Consider the following 10,307-nt stretch of genomic DNA (forward strand, 5'->3'; position numbering starts at 1 on the left):
CAGGTGGGGCATTCCCTGGATAGCCCTCCATTCAGTCTCTGTTCAATTTTTCCCTGTTCCTCCCTTTGACAACAACATTTCTGGGTTAAAAACTTTTAGATGAGTGTGTGGGGCCTCATTCATTGACCGGGTGCCTTAAATATCTATTGCAGGTGATCTCTACAGGTTTTATCTCCCATTCTCTCAAAAATCATTCCTACTAGGGCCTGGGAGCTTCTCATTTCCCTTGCATTTGGGACCTTCCAGTGGCTGTACCCACTTCCTCATCACCCTCCTATAATATAATTTTATTTTATCTGATACTCTGTAACCTCTCTCCTGTCCCCTCAAGTACCTGATACTGCTCCCTTATTTAAACCCCCTCCTCTATCCCTCTAAATTCTAGCTCCCCTCCCCTTCCACTATTATCCTTTTTCTCTCTGAATGCAAGACTGAAACATCCATATCCTGGTCTTCCTTACTTTTAAGTTCCATATGGTCTGTGGATTGTATAATGGGCATTGTGGGTTTTAGGGATAATATCTACTAATCAATGAGTATATATCATGTGTGTTCTTTGTGCCTTGTTTACTTATATCAGGATAATATTATATAGTTCAATCCACTTGCCTGTGAATTTTATGAAGTCATTGATTTTCCTAGCTGAATAGTATTCCATTATGAAAATGTAGCACAGATTTTAATGTCCACTCTTCCATTAAGGGACAACTGGGTTGTTTTTAGGCTCTGGCTATTAGAAATAAGGGTATTATGAACACAGTGGAGCATGTGACCTTGTGATACGTTGGAACATCATTTAGCTACATGCCTAGTAGTGGTATAGCTGGGTCTTCAAGTATAACTATTTCCAACTTTATCAAGAACAGTCAAACTGATTTCCAGAGTGGTTGTACCAGCTTGCAATCCCACCAGCAATGGAGAAGTGTTCCTCTTTCTCCAACTTCTTGCCAGCAGAGCCTCTCATATGAGTATATGTTCTTAGGTATTCTGATTGCTGTGAGGTAGAATCACATGGTCATTTTGATTTGCATTTCCCTGATTACTAAGGATATTAAACTTTTCATTAAATGTTTCTGAGCCATGTTAGAGTGCACAGTTTAAAATTCTCTTTTTAGCTCTGTACCACATTTTTAATAGTGGTAAGTTTTTAACTTTAGGTTCTCTGAAGACTAGCTTGTTCAGTTATTCATATATTTTAGATTTTAGCCCTTTATTTGATGTAGAGTTGGTAAACTTCTTTTCCCAATGTGGGTTGCCATTTTGTCCTAATGATAGTGTCTTTTGTCTTACAAATGCTTTTCAATTTTATGACTTACCAAGTTTCATTTTAATGGATATTTTTATTTACATTTCAAATGGTATTCCCTTTCCAGCTTTCCCACCTATAAATCCCCTATCCAATTCCACCTTCTCTTTCTTCTGTGAGCATGTTCTGTGATTCAATCACCCTCCCCTTCCTGACTTCCTGCCCTGGCATTCCTCTACACTGCTGTTTAGGCCTAGACAAGAACAAGGGTTTCTCCTCCCATTGCTGCCTAATAAGGCCATCCTCTGCAGCTAGAGGCATGGGTCTGTCCATGTGTACATTTTGGGTAATTATTTAGACCCTGGGAGGCCTGGTTAGTTTGTATTGTTGTTCTTATGGGGTTGCAAACCCCTTCTGTTCCTTTAATATTTTTTCTAACTCCTCCAAAGTAAAACCCCTTTTCAGTATATTGGCTGGTTATGAGCATTTGACTGTATATCTGACATGTTCTTGCAGAGCCTCTGATGAGACAGTTATATCACACTCCTTTCAGCATGCACTGCTTGGCATCATCAATATTGTCTGTTTGGAGGCTGTATGTACATGGACTGGATACTCAGATGGGACAGTCTCTGAATGGACATTCCTTCAGTCTCTGCTCCAAACTTTGTCTCCATATATCCTCCTATGAACATTTTTCTTCCCCCTTCTATGAAGGACTGAAGAATTACACTTTGGTTGTTTGTTTTAAAATTGGTTGAGACAAATATTAAGGAAACAATGGTCAAAAATAATATGAAATATCTTGATGAGACTCGAAACAAGGAAGTGAAAGATCTGCATGACAAAAATTTCAAGTTCCAGAAGAAATAATTGAAAAGATCTTCAGAAAATGAAAAATATCTTCCATGTTCATGGCATGGCAGGATTAATATAGTAAAAATAACAATCTTTTGAAAAGCAATCTATACATTAAATGTAATCCCCATCAAAATTCCAACTCAATTATTCACAGAGTTAGAAAGAACAATTCTACAATTCATGTGGAATAGAAAAAAACCAGGAGAGTGAAAACTAGTCTCAGAAATAAGTGAACTTTTGGGGGAATCTTCATCACTGACCTCAAGTTGTACTATAGAGAAATAGTGATAAAAATGCATAATATTGGTACAGAGACAAGGAAGTACATCAGTGGGATAGAATAGAAGACCCTAAAATGAAACCATTTATCTGTGGTCACTTAATTTTGACAAAGGAGCTAAATCATGTAGTGGACAAAACGACACCATTTCCAACAAAAGGTGCTAGTTCAAATAGTCATAAATTTGTAGAAGAATGCAAATTCATTCATTATTATTTCCTGGTACAAAGACCAACTCCAAGCAGATCAAGGATCTCCACATAAAATGAGATATATTGAATCTCATAAAAGAGAAAGTGATAACGAGCCTAAAACAAAGGGGAACAGGAGGGATTTATCTAAACCTGAACATCTCTTTAAGTACTTCTAATCCATTTGCAATTGCTCAGTTAAGAATTCTTGTCTTAACTTTACCCTATTTTAATAGGGTTATTTTGTTCTCTGAGTTTAAATCTTGAGATCTTTGTATATTTTGGATATTTTCCCTGTACAGGATGCAGGGTTGTAAAAGATCTATTCCCAATCTGTAGGTAGCTGTTTTGTCTTAGTGACAGTGGTTTTGCATCACAGAGTCTTTTCAATTAATTTTTATTTTTTATATAGTAGTGTTTTATGAATATTTTTGTCTGTGTGAAAGTATATAATCCTCTGAAACTGGAGCTACAGACAGTTGTGAACTGCCTGTGGGAGGTTTTAATTGAACTCGGTTCCTCTAAAAGGACAGCTAGTGTTCTTTGCCACTGACCCAAGCCTCTAGTCTTGGAATGTATTGTCTTGATAAGTACATATTGGTAATCATATTTGTCTTTGCTACCCACAACTTTCTTCATATGGTTTCTCTGAGACCTTAGTGCCTAGATAGTAAGATGGCAATGCTCTTCCAGTAGAATCTAATCTATATCTATAATATTAAGAAATAATACAGTTTTAAACAGAGCAGGTAGAATTTTTTGTGAGAGAGTGATTGTGAGGTTTGAGTCATTAACCTGTGTGAAGAAATGATTTATGTTTTCCACTCTGGTACCTGTACATAAAAAAAAAAAAAAAAACTATCCATTCCCACTGAGAATTGAGTCACCACACCCATCTTTGTTATTTTGAACCATACTTCAATCATTTGCAGATCTGACTTTCCTAAGAGTGAACTACATAGGTTATTCTGAGCAAGTACAGTGAGCCCATGTTGCCTCAATTATGATATTCTATGACAGTGTATCAGACACTAGCACAGAGCATGATACATATTTTCCAACCCATAGCAGTGTTTAGTAGAATATTTACTTTTGTGATACCACATGGGAACTGCTGGTACATTTTTTTTTCTTAAAATATTGCCCATAGTACTGAGGCCTGACAATAAATATCATTTAGTAATAACTAATTTGTGACATTATTTTCTAGTGGCAATAGGTATTTAATTTGTCTTTCAGTTACATTGTATATTGATTCTATTAAAAAACCCTCTCCAGTATTTTAACTTTGAAAACTCACATGTCAATTATACTAAGGACTCTGAAGATAATGAGGTTAAACTTGAATTCAATAAAGCAATTTTGGAATTGTCTCGTGCACAGCTACATTTCTCCTTCTGATGTACTTTAGTTCTTAAAACTTGGTAGTCTATACTTCCTCTTGCTGGTCATGAGAATCTCCTGCTGTAAAGATGTCTATGTTTTTTTTTTTCTTCTGGTAATAAACTTCAATGACCTCAATGGTAGAGAATTTATGCTCTTCCTTGTCAAGCTTGCAATAATGACAGGAACATTCAATCTGTTTTCCTTTTCTACATAAATCTGGAATTACTCTAGGTGTGGCTGCATCTAGCAGTGTGAGTAATCACTGATGGTGGGGTAAGTATTCAGACACAGACAAGTGGCATGATCTGTAAACCAGATTATACCAATACATTTGCAGCTGGATTTAGAGTAGAACACTAACAAAAGCAGCAAAAATACAAATCAAAATAGGGTATTCACAAATCAATTCACACCTCTATAAATTACTTTCACATTTGAGAAGAAATCAGAATGTAAGACAAATTTGATTATGATTAAATGTATTTGCTAACTGAGCAAATCTATCATGAACAGATTGCATATTTGCATGGAAAACTTTGCGTGGATTTTTCTTCACTTTACCATAGATCATTCTGAATGCAAGATTCTGGTGGTAACATCAGGCAGCTCTCCACACTTTATGAATGTAATTTGTGGCAGTCAGTCCCCTCTATTCTCAGGGCTGACATGGATGCCGAAGAATTTCAGAGGATTTAGTGAATTTGTTATAATTTTAATGAGTGGTAGCTTTATAATATATATATTCAGAACTTCAGTTAAGATAGCATGTTTTGGCTGTGGTATTTGACTGCTAACAAACTTCAAACAACATCTCTGAAGAACAACCAATTATGACTCCTCATACTTTTCTGGAATCTTAAAAAAATTACATTTTTGTGTTTTACATTTTCATTGTGTCCTATCAGTGAGCACCTGCAAGTATTCTCATATCGCCATACATGTATATTATTGATCTAAAATTACATTTGTATTGAGGCACCAAAACTATCTGCATGCCGGCATTGGTATCTGCAGATGTCTGTTGTTTCTGAGGTCATTAAGTACTGAGGACATATCCATTGCAATAAGAGAATTAAATTCACCAAAATCTCTGAGTCCAAGAAGTTAAAAAGAAGAGACTTCAAAATGAACTCTCCCAATCATGAATATCTATGCTCCAAATGCAAGTACACCTGCATTCATAAAAGAAAAGTTACTAAAACTCAAAGCACATATTGCACAATACAAATTAATAATGGAAGAATTCAGAACACCACTCTAAGCAATTGACAGATTATGGAAAGAGAAACTAAACAGAGACAGAGAGAGTAACAGAAGTCATGAACCAAATGGATTTAACAGACATTGATAGAACATTTCTTCCTAAAATGAAAGAATATATCTTCTTCTCAGCACCGCGTGGTATCTACTCAAAATTGACCATATAGTCAGTAACAAAAAGGATTTCAACAGGTACAAGAAAATTGAAAATATCCTCTGCATCCTGTGATATCATTATAAACTAAGGTTGGTCATCAGTAACAACAGAAACGACAGAAACCCCACATAGACCTGGAAGTTGAACAAAACTCTACTCAGTGATACATTGGTCAAGGAAAAAATATAGAAAAAAATTAAAGATTTTTTAGAATTTAATGAGAATGAAGGCCTAACATATGCAAAATTATGTGACACAATGAAAACTGTTCTAAGAGGAAAGCTCTTTGCTCTGCATGCCTCCAAATTGAAACTGGAGAAAGCTTATATTAGCAGCATTATAGCACACCTAAAATCTCTAGAAAAAAAATGAAGCAAAGAAACCCAAGGAAGTAGTAGATGGCTGGAAATAATCAGTAACAAGGTTGAAATCAACCAAGTAGAAACAAAAATAAGTACCAAAGAATCAACAAAACTAGGAGCTGGTGCTTTGAGAAAATCAACAACATAAATAAACCCTTAGCCTAACTGATCATAGGACACAGGGAGAATATCGAAATGAACATGATAAGGAATGAAAAGGGAGACATAACAACAGAATCTGAGAGAATTAAAAATATCATCAGATTCAGCAAGCAAAGCCTATTTCAACAAACCTGGAATATCTAGATGAAAGTGACAATTTTCTGGACAAATACCAGGTACTAAACTTAAATCGGGATCAGATAAACCATCTAAATAGTTCCAAAACTCCTAAAGAAATAGAAGCACTCAATAAAACTCTCCAAATCAAAAAACAAAAAACAAAAAACAAACAAACAAAAAAAAAAAACAACCTACGACCAGATATGTTAAGTGGAGAATTCTATCAGACCTTCACAGAAGACATACTACTAATACTGTACAAACTGTGCCACAAAATAGAAACAGAAGAAACAAAGTGAAATTCCATCTATCAAGCCACATTTATACTTAAACCACACAAAGACTCAACAAATAAAGACAATTTCAGACCAATTTCTCTTATAAATATTGACAGAATAATAATCAAATTCTTGCAAACCTAATCCAAGAACACATCAAAACAATCTTCCATCATGATTATCCCAGGGATACGGGGATGGTTCTATACTGAAATCCATCAATATAATCTGCTATGTAAAAAAATAACAAAGAATAAAACAACATTTAAACCACATGAACAACTCATTAGATACTGAGAAAGCATTTAACAAAAATTCAACATTCCTTCATGTTAAAAGTCTCAGAAAGAGCAATAATTCAAGGCCCATACATAAGCATAGTAAAAGCAATATACAGTAGCTAACATCAAATTAAATGGAGAGAATCACAGATCTTTTTTCCTCTCTTTAAACCAATACCATAGTTTTTTTCAATATTGTTCTCTAATACAGCTTGAGTTCAGTGATGTGAATTGCCCTCTAATTTCTTTTATTGTTGAGTGTCGCTTCTGTTTCTGTCCCATAGAAAGAAGTGACACCACGACGTTCTTCTCAAAGCAGTTTATTCAGGAACCTTATAGCATGTAAGCAGGAATCTTTCTTTTCTTTTTCTTCTCTCCTCCTCCCAGCCCCTGAGCACACTCCCTTATATCTTTTCTCAACCCCGTCTCGTCAGTCCAGTCTGCGTAATCTCAGTTCATAGGTCCACATCACATGGCCTGATCTTGCATCATGGTGTGCCTGCCCAGCACTCACAATGGACATGGCTAGTTTCAGGTGTGTGAGAAAGTCACGTGCTAGTCATGAGACTTAGTTATAGTCCCGGGTGCCATCTTGGGATTGTCGTCACACCCGCTCACAACAGTTGAGGATATTTTTTGCTATTCTTGTTTGTTTATTATTCCAAATGTACTTGCAAATTGCTCATTCTAACTCTAAAAAGAATTTAGTTAGATTTTGATAAGGATTGCATAGAATGCCTAAATTGCCTTTGGCAAGATGGACATTTTTAGAATATTAATCCTACAAATATTGACCATAGGATATTTTTCCATCTTCTGAGATTTTCTTCATTTTCTTTCTTCAGAGACTTAAAGTTCTTGGTATGAGATCTTTCACTTGCTTGGTTAGAATCACACAGAGCTATTTGCAATTTTGTGACTACTGTGAAGGATATAGTTTCTCTAATTTCTTTCTCTCCCTATTTATTTTTCGAGTGGAGGAAGGCAACTGATTTATTTGAGTTAAATTTATATTCAGCAATCCTTTCCGATTTCGTTAATTTTTGTACTGTCATAACCCAAATCATCCAGGAAATTCAGGGCAAAATGAGAAGATCAAGCCTATGGATAATAGACATAGAAGAGAATGAAGATTCATAACTTGAAGGACCAGTTATCTTCAACAAAATTATGGAAGAGAACTTTCCTAACCAAAACATGGAAATGCCCATAAGAATAAAAGAAGCCCACAGAATTCCAAATAGATTGAAACAGAAAAGGAATTCCTCTGCTCACATGGTAGTCAAAATGCTAAATGCACAAAAAATAACATTAAAAGCAGTAAAGGAAAATGTCAAGTAACATATAAAGGCAGACCTATCAGAATAACACCAGACTTCTCACCAGAGACTATGAAAGCCAGTAGATCCTTGGAAGATGTTGTAGAGACTCTAACGGAACACAAATGTTAGTCCATGTAACAATATCAAACAAAATTCAGTTAACCTATATGGAGAAACAAAATATTCCATGACAAAACCAAATTTACACAATATTTTTCCAGAAATCCAGCCTTACATAGGATAGTAGATGCAAAGCTCCAACACAAGGAAGGAAACTACATATGTGTAAAAGCATGCAAAAACATCTTGAAAAAATAAAAAAAAGAGCCAAACAAAAACAATGCCATCTCTAACAACAAAATAACAGGAAACAACAAATTTCTATTCCCTAATATTTGTTAACATTAATGGACATAATTCCCACTAAAAATATGGAGGCTTAGAGACTTGATAATGAAAGAAGACCCATAATATTGCAGTATACTGGAAACACTCTTCAATAACAATGATAGACCATACCTCAGAGTAAAAGGCTGGAAAACAATTTTCCAAGCAAATGGTCCCAAGGGAGAACTTGGAATGGCCATTCTAATATCCAATAATATCATCTTCCAAGCAAAAGTTATCAAGAAAGATAAGGATGTACACTTCACATTCATCAAAGAAACAATCCACCACGATGAACACCCAATCAGAAATATGTATGCTATAAAGGCAAGGGCAGCTACATTCATAAAAGAAACCGTACTAAAGCTCAAAGCACACATTGTACCTCACACATTAATAGTGGAGAATTCAACACCCCATTCTCAGAAATGGACAGATCAAGGAAACAGAAACTAAATAGAAACAGAGAAACTAACAAAAATTATGAACCAAATAGACTTATCAGATATCTATGGAACATTTAATTCTAAAACAAAGGAATATACCTTCTCCAAAATTGGCTATGTAATTGGTCACAAAACAGGCCTAAACAGAGAAATGAAGTTTGAAATAATCTCATAAATCGTATTATATCACAAGGGATGAAGGATGGTCTTCAATAACAACAAAAATCACAGAAAGCCCATACAGAAACTGAACAATGCCCTACTGAATGAGAACTTGTTCAAGGAAGTAATAAAGAAAAAAATTAAAGACTCATTAGAATTTACTGAAAATGAAGGAACAAAAATTTTATGGGACAGAATGAAAGCAGTGCTAAGAGGAAATCACATACCTCTGAGTGCCTCCAAAAAGAAACTGGAGAAAACATACACGAGCAGTTTGATAGCACAACTAAAAGTTCTAGAACAAAAAGAAGCAATATATGCAAGAGGAATAGATGGCAGGAAATAATCAAACATAGGACTGAAATCACTCAAGAACAAATAAAAAGGAGTATAAAAATAATCAACCAAATTTCAACTTGGTTCTTTGAAAAAATTCAAGATAGATAAACCCTTAGCCAGAGCACCAGACACTTCTTACATTATATCACCAGATGCCCTTTTGAAAAGATGAAAAATAATATATAGTACTAAGAGGAGGAGACAGACACAGGGACACTCAGAATGACTATAAGCAATCTTCAGGGGAATATGTCTTTCATTTACTCAGCCTGAGCAGTTTATTGCTCCTCTGGGGTTTCTGAAACACTCAGGATGTTGTTACAACACTGTGTCTAGCACAAAAATAGGTGGCTGTGTCCTCAGATGTCAGGCTGCTAAGCTGGATGTAGGCTGTGCTGGAGGATGTATCTGCAGTCAGTGTGGCCTTCTTTTTGAACTTCTCAGCATAATCAGTACTACCATACTCAGGATCAATCCATCCTATCCATTCCAGCCCCTGTCCAGGACTCTGCTTCACCCAGTTCATAACGTAATCTGTAAAGGTGTAGCCAGAAGCCTTGCAAGAAATCTTGACTGAGGACCCAGGCCTCCCAACCTCAGGCCCAGACTGCTGCAGCTGGACTTCTGAGTAGACCCCTGTAGAAAGAAATGCAAAGTGAGTGCCACTATTATTCGAGGCTGTGTTCCCTCAAGTTTAGGACATGGGAGCCACTTACCTGTAGCTAGTGCCATCAAGAAGAGGATATTCCAGCTGCATTTCATGATAAGGGCCTTGTGATTCAGTGACTTTAGAGAAAAAGTGCTCATATGTTGCTGTTTGGTGTGGATATCCCTGCATTTATCATCACACACTCACATGATTTGCATATTCATGAGGTAACATCGTTCTTACATAAGGACATTCTAGCTTGAGAAGAAGGAATTAGAATGCATCTGGGTCAGTCAAAAGAATGCTGGGGTTCATATCCTAATTCTATCTCAGAAATCTTCCCTGAGACATGTACAGACATTTTATGTACAATTTCAAAGCCTAATTTCTCACTATTAAAATAGAATCCTAACCTCAC

At 35.8% G+C, this 10,307-nt stretch overlaps 1 pseudogene; it reads right to left on the reverse strand.

Annotated features, from left to right (window-relative positions):
• Nucleotides 1-9,547: 9,547 nt before the first annotated feature.
• Nucleotides 9,548-10,002, reverse strand: LOC134479487 (immunoglobulin heavy variable 1-84 pseudogene; annotated as a pseudogene).
• Between the last annotated feature and the right edge of the window lie 305 nt (nucleotides 10,003-10,307).

This window comes from Rattus norvegicus, chromosome 6 (genome assembly GCF_021556685.1).
Source record: "Rattus norvegicus strain SHRSP/BbbUtx chromosome 6, alternate assembly SHRSP_T2T, whole genome shotgun sequence".
Lineage (NCBI taxonomy): Eukaryota > Metazoa > Chordata > Mammalia > Rodentia > Muridae > Rattus > Rattus norvegicus.